The sequence below is a fragment of the Carassius gibelio genome, chromosome A20 (genome assembly GCF_023724105.1).
Source record: "Carassius gibelio isolate Cgi1373 ecotype wild population from Czech Republic chromosome A20, carGib1.2-hapl.c, whole genome shotgun sequence".
Taxonomy (NCBI): Eukaryota; Metazoa; Chordata; class Actinopteri; order Cypriniformes; family Cyprinidae; genus Carassius; species Carassius gibelio.
Genome location: NC_068390.1, coordinates 22,283,954 through 22,299,959, shown reverse-complemented (window position 1 = coordinate 22,299,959; position 16,006 = coordinate 22,283,954). Strand labels below are relative to the sequence as shown.

The window sequence follows — 16,006 nt, the reverse complement described above, 5'->3', positions numbered from 1 at the left end:
AATTTTCTTTTTTTTTTTGCATCAATATTTAAGGTAAAGTTCACCCAAAAATAAAAAGTTATATGTCATTTTTATTTCGAACCTTTATGAATTTCTTTCTTCTGTGGAATACAAAAGAAGGAAATATGAAGAATGTTTGTAACTTAAAAGTTTGTACTTTTTATAACACTTTAGAATGAAGATCTGCATCCAGGACCAGAACTGTCATGTTTTATAATAATAATAATAAAATAAATTACTTTTGAATTTTTTTTAATTAAACTTGACAAAATTAACCAAAATGAAAATGTACAGTCAACAGTAATAATGAAAATAATAATAAAAAAAAAAGGCTTTTCTAAGAATTCACCAACTGATTTGGCATTACACATTTGATGTAACGCGTATAAAAAGTGAAAATTGAATGAAAGAAATTGTATCATCATTGGAAATGCATTGCATGAATGTCAACCTCCAAAATTTTATTTCCACTACTGACTGGAAGCTTAGGGTAGGTGTATGTGTTAATAAAGCATAATCTGAGGGGCAACGTAACATTTTTTGTTGTCGGCATTGTGCTAATGTTACCTTGTGTAATCAATTAGATTGCCTTTTATTAATGTCAGCACTAGTAATTATTGTTCATTGTAACAAAAATTTAGCAGTATTGATGTGTGCATGCCCATTGGTTTTTTAGGTGTATCCCATCTAGCCTTAAAGGGGACATAGGATGCAAAATTCATTTTTACATGGTATTTGCATATGTGTCTTAGCAGTGTGTGGACACAACCACCCTACAATGATAAACATCCTAAAACTTAAATTTTTTTTATCAATACCATAAACAGTACAATGAGAAATATTCAGATGAAAAAATAGAATAATAATTCCTTACATTTATATAGCGCTTTTCTAGACACTCAAAGCACTTACATAGTCAGGGGGTATCTCCTCATCCACCACCAGTGTGCAGCACCTGGATGATGCGACGACAGCCATAGTGCGCCAGAACGCTCACCACACACCAGCTTACTGATGGAGAGGAGACAGAGTGATGAAGCCAATCAGCAGATGTGGGGATTGTTAGGAGGCCATGATGGTCAGAGGCCAATGGGCGAATTGAGCCAGGATGCTGGGGTCACACCTCTACACTTTTCGAAAGACATCCTGGGATTTTTAATGACCACAGAGAGTCAGGACCTCGGTTTAACGTCTCATCCGAAGGGCGGTGCTTGTTGACAGTGTCCCCATCACTACACTGGGGTGCTAGGACCCACACAGACCACAGGGTGAGCACCCCCTGCTGGCCTCACTAGCACCTCTTCCAGCAGCAACCTAGTTTTCCCAGGAGGTCTCCCATCCAGATACTGACCAGGCTCAGCCCTGCTTAGCTTCAGTGGGAAACCGGTCTTGGGCTCCAGGGTGATATGGCTGCCGGCCACATAGAAAATGATAAACAACAAATAGTGCCAGAGGATAGCATTCCTCCTCACAATATTATGAGTTCTTATAGCTTTTTTACATATTACTATCGTTTATAAAAAAAGAGAAGTTTAGTTTGGAGCCTGATAATATGAAACTTTCCCATTAAAATTAACAATTGTATGAAATTTGTTGTATCTGTCTCAGAGCCACAATCATTGAAGGTCTCAATAATCAAGCCGTTTTGATTATCTGTGCAATATGTGATATTGTACAAGCCCCACTAATGATCAATTTCCTGTTCACTGCTTTCTGAATGAGGGACAATTCAAGACAGGTTTTGCTAAATAAGTCAAGGATGGATCATTACCCACTGTTCATGGTCCAGCTGTACCTCCAGAAAAAAATAGTTCACCTGTTCTGGTCATGGTCTTTGAGACAATGAGCAAACATTAAACTGAAAATATAAGTGTACACTCCTCAAATCGCAACTTGTTTAATTAATTATCTCAAAAAGGTAATAAAGTTTCAGTGTTAAGCATTAACTGCAACAGAATACCTCCTCGCTAATTGATTCATTTATTATAACGGGTGTCAAACTCAATTCCTGGAGAGAAGCCCTGCAGAGCCTATTCAACACTAATTAAATACACCTGATACAACTACTCAAGTCCTTCCGGCTAATTTGAAAACTACATGGTATTGACATTCCTGTATTATAACAAACAATGCATAGACATGATGTAAATAAGAGATTCATTGAAATATGACAAAATGAGACATGCCCACAACAACTGAACTCTTTTGGAAAAAAAATGCAGCAACAAAATAAGAAAACGTTTCTTATATGAAATATGTAAACATTTGGTTTGCAAGTATCCGTGTCATTTTCATGTTATCCAGTGACAACTCAGGGCATGTGTTCAGTGTACTTTGTTTTAAGTGTCTTATGTTATTGTCTGCTCAGGCTCATGGGCTGGTTGTCTTGTTAGCTTTTAAGCCGCACACACCAGCTGCCACGTCTCCTCCTGCCAGCCTTCCCACTTTCTGCTCAAGTTACAAGAGATAACACAGTACAGAGGAATCCGTCCTCCTACCCCTCTCTCACTTGGCCCTGGGCCCCTGTGATAGAGGACTAAGCATCACTTTTAGTGATGTCAGATGGTGGGCAGTTTGGACAATAACCCAAGCCAGTACAAACACAGCCCAAATATATTTACAGCCACTCGGTTGGGAACTGAGTGGGCATCTGGATGAAGATTGGCACTAGAGTAAAGACCAAAGAATAACAGAAGGAAAGAAAGTTTAGGATCTTTGTTTTATCGACTTGAAATGTGTCCAAAAAGCAGTCTGGGATAAACTTTACTTTGGGCTTCAGACCAGCGTTGGAAGACTCAAGTTCAGTGGAGAAATTAGAGAAGCAGCTCATTTGCCCCATCTGTCTAGAGATATTCACCAAGCCTGTGGTCATCTTACCCTGTCAGGATAATCTCTGCAGGAAGTGTGCCAATGATGTTTACCAGGTATTGGTTAATATATAGTGTGGCAGTGTCCTATTTATCATGTTGAACTATCATTCTCTTTTAATCATCCAGAAAATTAATTAACAGAGCTGTTCAGTTTGTAGTCCTAAAACCTGGAAGATAATCAACATTTTAAAGCTATCCATTCCCTCTGGATTTCCTTGTGGGTTTTTGGAATGGCGGATTTGGATTTACAAGTAAAATAAGTTCTGTGGTTAAATTAACTTGAAGAGAATTTCAAATTTTTTTCTACACCATATATTACCTCATATTAGCCTAAAAGTAAATTGCTTACAACAAATACAGCGACCATAAACTACATTTACCATAAGGATGTGAGTGTAAATTCTCATGAATTGGGCAGTTGTTGTAGTCCTCATGTGAAGTTGTTAGCTTAGATTAAGACTGAAACACAGCCGTGATGATATTGAGGACATCATGATACAATATAATAAAAATATAACCAACATTTTAGACAAAATACTGTCAGTTAGGCGATCTATTTTCTATCTGATAAGTAAATACTTCCAAACAAAATAGCAAAATCAACCATCTATCCAAGCAACGGTGGTGATTCAAACTTAATGTGAGAACTTTTCATATTAATATCTGTAAATTGAAATTTGCACTCACAGCTATGATGTGAAAAGCTGAATATTGCATTATTTGTCTACCAGATAATACCTGAATGACAATATTAATGCAGTGTCTTAAAATCCTATAAAAGCTTAGGATATTCTGTGAAAATAGTTTGCAGTATTTTACAAATAATTGATAGATATGCATATAACAGAAATTTCCTTCTTGGCACTTGATGAGTGCCGTTGTTCATTGGTTGGGCATCGATCAATAAAATGTCTTCATTCACACCAAAACTCCAATGCAACCTTTTTATTCAGAGAGTGTATGTGTTATATTAACAATACAGAATAGAACATGAGCAATATGAACTTTTAACATTCAAATTAAAATAAATATACTGCAGAAACTACGGTAAAATTTCAATAGGTTTATTGTGAAATAACTCAAACATATAGCCTATGTTTTTTCTGCATTGTTCGGTGCTGCCTTTTCCAAAAACATAAATGCTCTCTTATTATAGGCTATACTCTTGGGAAATGCAGCTCTATTTAAATGCACTGTCATAAGTGATTGATGCTCTCTGTAATTGATTGATTCTGCCTTGAAAAATTTGCATGTGTTCAGATTAGCAGGAAAATCCCTTCCACACAATTATTTGATAACATTTGTGTTGTTATTTGTGTTTTGATCATTGTATGTGTGTAAACTGAAAGATTCAGCTTTTCACATCAGAACTGTGAGTGTAAATTTCAATTTACAAATATGAAAGACAAGTTCTCACATTCAGATTTTCAACCTCTGGAGTTTTGCTACTGTATTACCTTCATAGATTTCAGTGGAGCCATTACCCAGCCGGCACATGACCGACCTTCAACGTTGAAATATGGTTGAAATAAGGTCAGTTGGGGTTTCAACGTTGAAACAACGTTGATTCAACGTTTAAAGCTGAATGGTTGAAAAACATCCAGCACATGACCAACTTTCAATGTTGAAATATCGTTGAAATAAGGTCAGTTGTGGTTTCAACGTTGAAACAACGTTGATTCAACGTTTAAAGATGAACGGTTGAAAAACTTCCAGCACATGACCAACTTTCAATGTTGAAATATGGTTGAAATAAGGTCAGTTGTGGTTTCAACGTTGAAACAACGTTGATTCAACGTTTAAAGATGAACGGTTGAAAAACTTCCAGCACACGACCAACTTTCAACATTGAAATATGGTTGAAATAAGGTCAGTTGTTTTAATGAAACAACGTTAAAAATGTTTAATGCTAAATGGTAGAAAAAGGTTAACAAGCTTTTAAATTATTTATATTAAATTATTTAAATTAATTTATTTATTATTTTAATAGCATTTTAAAATATTTTAGTCATGATACTTATTCTAAAATCTAAAGGTATATGTTAAATATTATCATCATTAACAACAATAAAACTATATACATTTCGCTGCTTTATCAAACTGAAACAACTCCCATTGGTAGTTTTATTTTATTACTTCTATCATGATTGGTTAATCTGGCTGTCATTCAGGAAACTGGACAATGAATCGGTTCGCGCCTTTCTACATTTAAAAATATGACCGTTATTGTCGTCTTTCTGTGAGTGAGGCGGATAACTATGAGCTGCTGCTCGTTATAACTGACTGCTCGGTCGGTCCCGAATTATTTAATATTTGCCTGTACATTTTTTTTATTTATTTTGAGCGAATTTGAGTCGTGACATGTCAATGGAGAACAAAAACTGTGAACACAAGAAGGGTCAGGTGTTCTGCGAGGTCCTGAAAACATACTGGCAAAATGAGGTAAGAAAATCGCTAACGTTATCTTTATTATCTTTTGAAAATAGTAAAGTATTACCAGAGTTTACAAATGGGTAGCTTAAATGACATGTAACCTGCAGATAAATAAATAGCCGTGTGTCTATTTTTGCATTGCTTTATCACAGATGATCAAGTTAGATGCTCACCCAATGTGTTGCTGGTAAGTTATGTGTTAATGTCTGTCTTTTAGAGATTTTCCCATATTTTCCTGATATGAATCCCATGCATTAGGTGTGTTATATATGTTTGTATTCTTATAATAGTTTCAAAGTGTTTTCTGAAACATATAAGTGCAAATGTCGGTATTTAAATAATATAATTTTAATGAATTAATAATAAAAGGATTGTTAAAGCCATGGTTCTCAAAGTGTCAGGCCCCCTCTAAGTTAGTTGTTATGCAGGTGAAACACTAAATTAAACTAATTAATGTTAATACATTTTAACTTAATCTTTGAGTAAGTTTTTTTTTTTTTTGCACTTTTAAGTATGTTACAGTTAAAGTACAGTACCGTTTTGTAACTTTTGTTACATAATTACATTTAAAATTACATTTTAATTTAAACTTTTTTTTTTTCATTTACCTGTGTATAAGCACAGTTGTAGTGTTAATGTTCAAACTGTATTTACCATGGTAAAGTGTCTGACAACAATAAATATTCTTATTAGAATAAAACTGCCTCATTTTTTAACTGTAGACCTGTAGCTGAATAGTTTGGCCTACTACGCTGCTGAAATGTAATGTTGGTCATTATGGTGCAACTTAATATTTAATAACAAATATTTTCTGAAGTGGTACTTGGTATAAAAAGTTTGAGAACCAGTGGTTTAAAGAAATGGTATAATATGAAATCCTGCTTTTTAAGAACTTTTCAGTAAACCATTTCTTCTTTCCCCTTGTAGAGTCATCAAGGATCCAGCTTGTTCTTGAAACATTGGTAAGAAATTGTTCATCTGCTACATGGCACTGTCACTTCTGGTAGAGATGCTTTGACCTTTTGTGATAGGTTTTGATTGTACTTAGTTTAATAAAAATTTACTGAATTAGATTTTACTTGTTTTACTACACTGTATTACTAGTGTTTTGTTTAAAACAGTGTAACTGGGGGCTCTGAAAACACTGCTTGTGAATAATTTGTTAATATTGTACATTTTCATCTGAATACATTAAATAAGTGTTTAATGAATAGTGTTGTCCACTTTGTTTCCAACATCACTGTTACTGAACTGTAAAGTGAAAATATTGTGTAATTTATTTTGCATTCAGTTTTCAGTTAAATATATTTCACAATATCAAAGTTATTGTCAAACATTGTGAACATATCTAAACAAACTGGTTAAATCTTATGTTCCCTCCAGAAGTTTGCGCTCTGCAAGTGAACGACGCCTTGTGGTGCCATCCCAAAGAAGTTCACAATCACTCTCAAGGACCTTTTCCTGGACTGTGTCCAGCTGGTGGAATGACCTCCCAATCTCAATCCGAACTGCTGAGTCTTTACTCATTTTCAAGAAACATTTTAAGACTCATCTTTTTCACCAGAACTTAACCAACTAATGCTAGCACTTTTCCTTCTTTTCTTGTCTTTCATATTAAAAAAAAATATAAAAAAAAACCTGGCTATGCGTTCTGTACTAGACTAACTGAGACTTGTCATGGCACTTGTTTACTGTTGTTGTTCGCTTGTACACCTGACTGCTTCTGTTGTTCTTATTTGTAAGTCGCTTTGGATAAAATCGTCTGTTAAATGATTAAATGTAAATGTTTATACAGGACGGTACAGAAAGTGCAGAAGTGGGAGAGAGTGGAGGGGATGGCATCAGAAAGGACCTAGCGCTGGGACACTTTCAAGGATCACCCGAACCACACTATATACACGAGGCTGCTGGTTCTAACATTTTAGAGTGCCCTGCGGTAGAAATCTCATTCTGCATTCCCCACGGTAAAGAAGACACATTTCCCGTTAGAAATCAACTGGTTGAAGGTTCCCTGCTCGTACTGTTCAACACATTTTCACTGCACAAATGTACACAACTCTTGTAATGAGACACATTACTAAAACATGTTTTTGACAGAAACTAGTTTTCCACCCAAATAAAAGATCCACTGGTTTCAGTCATAAAGGTACAAGGGTTTGTCTTGTAAGTGCTGCAAAAAATATGCATTTATGTGCCAATTTTTTTTTTACAAAAACCTTTAAATATTATTGTATTTGGATTGTTCTACTCCATGTTTTTAGCATTACCTCCATGCATAGGCTACTCTGCATAATAAAGTGTGGGATTATTTTCATCTGTTTTATACCGTATGTTTCCAAAATTAAACTGCTGTTTGACAATTTTGAGCATGTGGTAGTTTATTGAAGTTGTTTGTAAAGCCATTGCTGCCAGTCAGATTTTTAGCCTTGCATGTACCGTGTTGATCTAAATGCCCACTAGGATCTAGGTGTATTTATACACGGTGGAAGGTACGACGGGGAAACAACGTTGATTAACTTTTCAAAATCAACACCTCATTCAGCTTTCATCCCAGGTCTGCAGCACGACCCTAATTCATCCGTAATGCAGGTAAGACGGTGAAACGGCGTCGCGATTTCAAGGGTGAATCCACGTCGTGATTTCAACGTTGATCCAATTGGCAAAATCGAAAGGTTATTCAACGTTGATTCAACCATGGTACCTGACGTTGTTTCAAAGTTGAATCAACGTTGAAATGCCGGCTGGGTAGTGATCCCTCTAGTGAAGTGGAGTGGGTGCCTTTGGGACAAACTTTAACATGATTGAGTGCTGCTATCCATCCTTAATAATTCTCATCTTTTACTTAATTATATATAATGATCAATTTCATAAATTAATCTTCCAAACCGCCTTTTTATCTTATCCCAAATCACTACGCTACATTTAAAATAAGTGATTATTTTTAGACTGTTGTAGCCTGTTCGGGTCGTCGCCGCTGCGGAGTAACACATACCTGTGTGAATCGCCATAGATAGGAGACTTGGAGAAGAAGCTCCGGTTAGAATGTTATTCCGCGGGACGCGCCAAAAATGTACATAGTGTTGCTTTAATTGGTCACATGTATTGCCTTTTACATCAGGTAAGCTCTTTTCATAACTCTTACTTTCTTTATTACATAAAAATTCAGGTCTCAGGGGATTTTTTTCTCTCTCTGAAATGCTATAACATTAAATCATGTTCATTGATAAATATTTATTCATCTTTTATCCTTCACTGGTTCAGGCCTCCAACCCTCTTTGGCAAAACCGGGGCACTGTGTCACAGGGGGACATTTCTGTTGCCCATCTTGTCAAGAGGTGGTATTGGACCGGCACGGTGTATATGGCCTTCAGAGGAACCTGCTAGTGGAGAATATCATTGAAATTTACAAATCTGAGTCCACCGGGTCAGTTTCAAGTTTGATGCATCTCAAAAGCACACTTGTTTTTGTGTGTGTGTTTTTTTTTTCAGACCTGTTCCATACACCAAGAACAAACATTTCTGTTCTGGAAGCACTGCTATGAATGAAAGCTATTTGTTGTACGTACTTCAAAGCAGTCTTCTCTGTATAGAGATCCATCAATACCTCAAGCGGTGTAGCAAAAATACACTGTATGCCAACAGATTTTAATTGTGTTTCAAAAGTCTTGTGACACACCACTAACCGACACTTGTTCTGTTTCATCAGTGAGGCTTAAACCCTGTGTAGTGACACAAATATGTGATTTACCCGCTTGTAGGAGATTTTCTGCCACGTCACGTAAATGCAACAAAGACATGGGACCTGAGGCTCTGGTGACTGCTCCAATCCATAGCCAAAACACTAAATATAACTAGGACGCTTTATCCCTGCGGCAATAAACAATGTGTCATGAGACCTCCTGTGAAAAATATGCATAATTGGGTATAATAAGATTATAATAAGAACTTTGAGGTAAGAAACACTCAGGTGCTTATCATGAATATGTAATGTAACATGTTTATTAGTGTCTTTGACAAAAAAGCAGGTCACCAGAATGTAGAGGTTGTTTCAAAGACAAAAGATCAAGTGTGTGTTATAATAAACTGGATTTTATAAGAAAAAAATATTGAAATTAAAAGAGAATATTTCCTTAAAATAAAAAATAGTATAATAAAGTAAAAATAGTTTGTGTTTGCAATCTTTCATCTAAATAAGTTAAACAACCCTTTATTACTTGTTTGCTTTCTGATTGGTTTCTGATTTCAGTCAATATTCACAAATATTATAAACTGGCTCCATTCTAATATAAACATTTCTGATTAATTCCTATAATTTATTATAACTTAACTCGGAAATACATCACATTATGGAAGTGAAATGTCTTATTTTTATTTATTTTCTTAGGTATTCCAAGAATGTCTGTAATTTTCAGACAATCTTATTCAAATATATTCTATAGTTTGAGAATTTGTTTTTAGATCACTTAGAAAAAATGACAAATATAAAGGCAAAAAGTATAAATAGCTTTGTAACCTATATTATAATCTTGCTTTCCACCCTAATATCATTTTATGTAACTGTTCTATCAGCAGACATCCACTGGATGGCAATCTTTTATAAACAGAGACTTTGTTTTGAGCAGGCCTGCTGCCAACACTGCACATACAAACCTTCTCTTTCCTCTTGACAAGACAGATTAAGACAGATGCTTGTTGAAAACGTCTGTGTGAGTAATGTGCTCTTTGTAGTACAGACTATCATATTAGTTGCATCAACTGACTTTTAAATGCAGCACCTGTTGTAAATGCCTTTAAAGTCAAAATTTCACACTAGCTCCTATTATAGTGAGTCACCCCAAGGAAGGTGATATTGTACCTCTTCTGTCACAAAGAAAGTATGCTTGTTGTATGTAGTTTATCATTACATACACATTTAGATGGATATAACAATCAATGTCATCTGTAATTCCGAATTGAATTGAGACCGTCTATTTATATTATTGTAGGACGCAGAATTCTAACTCAAATTTTAGTTTTATATGTAGTTTTAGAAGTGTTCCCTTACCTATTTTTATAAAGCCATGTTAAAACAATCTGCTGCTTATTTTGTGGTGCTGTATGGTAAAAAAAAAAAAAAAAAAACATTTTGATTGCTATTAAAATTGTTTTATGCTATTGAGCTTTTCACATTTTTAGGGAAATATACTATTAGTCAAGAAAAACAATATTTCCTTTTATTTGTACTGTATACAGGTGCTGGTCATATAATTAGAATATCATCAAAAAGTTTGTTTATTTCACTAATTCCATTCAAAAAGTGAAACTTGTATATTATATGTATTCATTACAAATAGACTGATATATTTCAGTTTATAACTGACAACTAAGGAAAATCCCAAATTCAGTATCTCAGAAAATTAGAATATTGTGAAAAGGTTCAATATTGTAGAAACCTGGTGCCACACTCTAATCAGTTAATCAACTCAAAACACCTGCAAAGTCCTTTAAATGGTCTCCCAGTCTAGTTCTGTAGGCTACACAATCATGGGGAAGACTGTTGAATTGACAATTGTCCAAAAGACGACAATTGACACCTTGCACAAGAAGGGGCAAGACACAAAAGGTCATTGCAAAAGAGGCTGGCTGTTCACAGAGCTCTGTGTCCAAGCACATTATAGAGGCGAAGGGAAGGAAAATATGTGGTAGAAAAAAGTGTACAAGCAATAAGTATAACCGCACCCTGGAGAGGATTGTGAAACAAAACCCATTCAAAAATGTGGGGGAGATACACAAAGAGTGGACTGCAGCTGGAGTCAGTGCTTCAAAAACTACTACACAAAGACATGGGTTTCAGTTGTCAGATTCCTTGTGTCAAGCCACTCTTGAACAACAGACAGCGTCAGAAGTGTCTCACTTCAAAAAGGACTGGACTGCTGCTGAGTAGTCCAAAGTTATGTTCTCTGATGAAAGTAAATTTTGCATTTCCTTTGGAAATCAGGGACCCAGAGTCTGGAGGAAGAGAGAAGGGGCACACAATCCACGTTTCTTGAGGTCCAGTGTAAAGTTTCCACAGTCAGTGAGGGTTTGGGGTGCCATGTCATCTGCTGGTGTTGGTCCACTGTGTTTTCTTGGGTCCAAGGTAAACACAGCCGTATACCAGGAAGTTTTAGAGCACTTCATGTTTCCTGTTGCTGACCAACTTAATGGAGATGCAGATTTTATTTTCCAACAGGACTTGGCACATGCACACATTGCCAAAGCTACCAGTACCTGGTTAAAGGACCGTGGTATCCCTGTTCTTAATTGTCTAGAAAGCTCGCCTGACCTTAACTCCACAGAAAATCTATGGGGTATTGTGAAGAGGAAGATGCGATATGCCAGACCCAACAGTGCAGAAGAGCTGAAGTCCACTATTAGAGCAACCTGGGCTCTCATAACACCTGAGCAGTGCCACAGACTGATCGACTCCATACCACGCCGCATTGCTGCAGTAATTCAGGCAAAAGGAGCCCCAACTAAGTATTGAGTGCTGTACATGTTCATACTTTTCATTTTTATACTTTTAAACTGGCCAAGATTTCTAAAAATCCTTTCTTTGTATTGGTCTTAAGTAATATTCTAATTTACTGAGATACTGAATTTGGGATTTTCCTAGCTGTCAGTTATTATCTTCAAAATGAAAAGAAATAAACATATGAAATATATCAGTCTGTGTGTAATAAATGAATATAATATACAAGTTTCACTTTTTGAATGGAATTAATGGAATAAATCAACTTTTTGATGATATTCTAATTATATGACCAGCACCTGTATATGAAAGTCAGTTTCTGTACAGACACACACCTTAAAGTCATAGCTATAAAAAAGGTATTGTAAGAAGCTGTTATTGCCCTGAAAAAAAGGCAATTTGGTTTAACTCCAATAGCATGTTAGTGGTGTAATTAAATAAAATAAATTATATTAATGTATATTTATTTATATAGTTTTTATATAATGTATTTATATATAATTATTCTTTTATGATTGTTGTTGAACTTCTTGTCAGAGCCTTGCAAAAGGGCACAGTGATCATAGCTCAATTTTGCAACTTATTATTTTCCAATGCAAATCTTTAACCTTTATGTCATGCCATAAATCTTTTTCTGTTTTGACTCTACAGACCACCCCAGCCCAAAACAGAACAACAGCAGCTGATGTGTGACCAGCATGAGGAAGAGAAGATCAACATATACTGCCTCACCTGTGAGACATCAACAGTGTTCGGCTGTGATGTTGCCCCGCTGCCAGACATCTACAAGAGACAGAAGGTAGAGGATTTGTGTCTTCGTCAACTAGACAATGCTTTTTTACATTGTTTAACTTTGCTTGTTTGGTGTAAATGACGAAATTAAATGAAGACTGTGGTGTGTGACGCTGTGAACCAGACAGATGTGTGTATAGCACGCTACCCAGCAGTTTTCACACATTGCAAGGGGCTTGATCTCACCTAACTTCTCTAGCATCAACACCAACCCACATGGAAACACACATACACAGACCATCAGTGGCCATGGCTCGTGCCTCAACCAACATTTCGTCTTTTTCAGATTGTTTTTCTGCCTCTAATATGTCTAATAAAACAAGCGTTTTGCATTTCAGAAGCGATTATTTATGTTAATTTTTCAAGTCAAGTTTAAAGGAATAGTTCAACCAAAAATGAAAATTTGCTCAACCTCAGTCCATCTGTAGATGAGTTTGTTTTTTCACCGGAACAGATTTGGGGCAAATTATGTTACTTGCTCACCAGTGGATCCTGAATGTGAATGGGTGCCGTAAGAATGAGAGTCCAGATAGCTGGCAAAAACATCACAATAACGTGCAAGTAATCCACATGTCTCCAGTCCATCCAAAAACTTCTGAAGCTGCGTGTTTGTAAGAAACAAATCCATCATTAAGATATTTATCTCCATAAAAGTGCTTTTTCCAGTGAAAAACTAATCTCATCTGAATCAGGAGCGAAATGTACGCAGATCAAGCATTGTTTACAAATGACAGCGGTCTAAAACAGTCCAGTGTATTTTGACCGAGGACAGCAGGGGATGAACTTTTTCATTAGAGGAAGTGTTTTTATGGATCATGGACCAGTATTTTGACCAGAGGCGATGGTTAAAAGTTGAAACGCCTTTGTTGATTTTGTTTCATACAATGTTTTTATCAGCTGTTTGGACTCTCATTCTGACGGCACCCATTCACTACAGAGGATCCATTGGTGAGCCAGTGATGTAATGTTACATTTCTCCAGCCCCGTTCTGATGAAGAAACAAAATAATTTACATCTTGGATAGCATAAGGTTGAGTAAATTTTTAGCAAATCTTCATTTTGGGTGAACTATTCCTTTAAAAGAGCCCTCCCCCCTCTCTATGAAATCCAATCACTTTAAAAACTACAGTATTAATAACACAATAACAAACCACACAATTTGAGTTGTCGTTCATGTCTGTAGCACAAATGATCCAGTGTTTAAGTTTACAACAGGTTAGAGTTTTTGTTCACATCGCTAACCCTTAGTATAAGGAATTGCAATAAGCTTTAGCAAGCACCAAAAATTGCATGTTACAGAACAGACAATATGCTTAAAATAGGTCCAAGACACTTATGTTTAAAGAAGGATTGTTCTAAACAAAGCAAACAGGAAGAATGTGTTTTATGATGCTCAAAAAAAAAACATGCAACATCACAGCAATTATCTCATTTTTCAATGCATTCTTGACCTACATGGTATTGAGGTCTTGACCATCTCCACCTCTTGTGGTATGGCTAATAATGAAGGTATTTGTATCAGGGTGCAACTAGCTCTGAGAAATGAGTCACTCCTCCTTGTTGTGTTTGAGTCCTTTGTAAGTGCCTGTTCTTCTCAGCTTTCTCGCTCCCTTCAGCAGCCACCAGATGAACAATGACTAAACCTACCAGCCTTTCCAAATACATAACCATGTGCATGGTGGACACCGTATGTTGATCTGTTATTTGCAGTGTTGCTACGCTGAAGGTCAGTTCTCATTGTAGGAAATGGGTTCTTCTTATTGTATGTCTACTTCTGTGGCTCTTGGTTTTGAGGTACAGTAACTGTATGATATAACGTTCCAGGGTCAATGCCCAAACCGGCTCCCAAAGAGCCATCATTTCTGCCAGGTGGCTATGATGACATTTTCTCTTTTAGTCATGGCCCACAATAAACACTGAATCACTCATTTCAAATGCAAATCAGCAAAGTTTGACCAGTCATGACTGGTAACATTCTTACAATCTCGGCCTTTAGTTCACACGCTGTTCTGTTTGTAAGTGTGGTTCTCACAAGTTGCATAGCCAAGTCTGACATGGCTTTCTTGTGAAAGATGACATGTTTTTTGCATTGGTCATGTGTTTTCTTTCTTTAATTTTTTGTTGAGGTTCTGTCACTTTTGGTTATATTCCGCTTTGTTTTGTCATAGACAGAGCTAAGTGAAGCCATAGCCATCTTGGTGGCTGGAAATTACAGAACACAGGCCCTGATCTCACAGATTAAGGATATTTGTAGGACTGTCAAGGTGAGAAATACATGGTACAGTAAACCACAACAATTATGATATGATTGGGTGATATATTCATAATATTTTCATTATGATTTAATTATTGCATTTTAACATTTTGAATCTTCTTGGCTGCAATGGTTTTGAAGTTAAAATGATGGATCCTCTGATTCACCATTTTTAGCCATTTCAGACCAAATACATAGAGTAGACTATATCAAAATATATCAACATTTATATCAAGTCGAGTCAAGTCAAGCATTATTTTAAGGGGACGTTTTACATAAATGTAGTTGATTCAAAGTGCTCTATAGTATAAAAGAGAAAGAAGTATACAAGTATCAAATTAATCAAATTAAATATGCATACAATATATCCAAACATACTATATAAAACACAACTATATAAGTTTGGAGTCAGTAATATATATATATATATATATATATATATATATATGTATGTATATATATATATATATATATATATATATATATATATATATATATATATATATATATATATATATATATATATATATATATATATATATATATATATAAAAGAAAGCAAGGATGCATTCAACTGATCAAAAGTGATAGTAAAGACATCTATAATGTTACAAAAGAGTCTATTTGGAATAAATGCTACTCTTTTGAACTTTATATTCAGTGTTTCTATTTTTTCTATTCCAATTTCTATTGGTGCATTTAAAAGTCATTGATGCAACTAATATGATAGTCTGTCCTAAAAAGAGCACATTATTCACACAGACGTTTTAAAGAAGCATCTGTCGTAATCTGTCTTGTCAAGAGGAAAGAGAAGGTTTGTATGTGCAGTGTTGGCAGAACCTCATACAGCTGGAGACCCCTGTCCTTTGACTGGTGACTCAAATGGTCAATACTTCACCATGGCTGAGAACTGCAGTCCATGGAAACAGACTTTAAATAAATGTGATGGAGAGGTGTAATTGTTTTTTGAAACAGCTTTCACTATAAAGTGGCAGCCTCAGATGCAGCACTGCTCTTTTTTTAACTAACACTTCTCAGTGTAAACAGAGTGTCAAAATAGGCTGCATAACAAGTGCCAGTGATTTAGTATGTGTCCTTTTTTGTGTATGCAGTGAAACTGTGATGAAGAGGGCTGCAGGTTTTATGATTTAATCGGCTGCTGTATCC

The 16,006-nt window shown here is 35.6% G+C and overlaps 1 pseudogene; it reads left to right on the top strand.

The window, feature by feature from the left end:
- Window positions 1–2,732: 2,732 nt before the first annotated feature.
- On the top strand, window positions 2,733–15,190 carry LOC127938242 (tripartite motif-containing protein 54-like; annotated as a pseudogene).
- The last annotated feature ends 816 nt before the right edge of the window (window positions 15,191–16,006 follow it).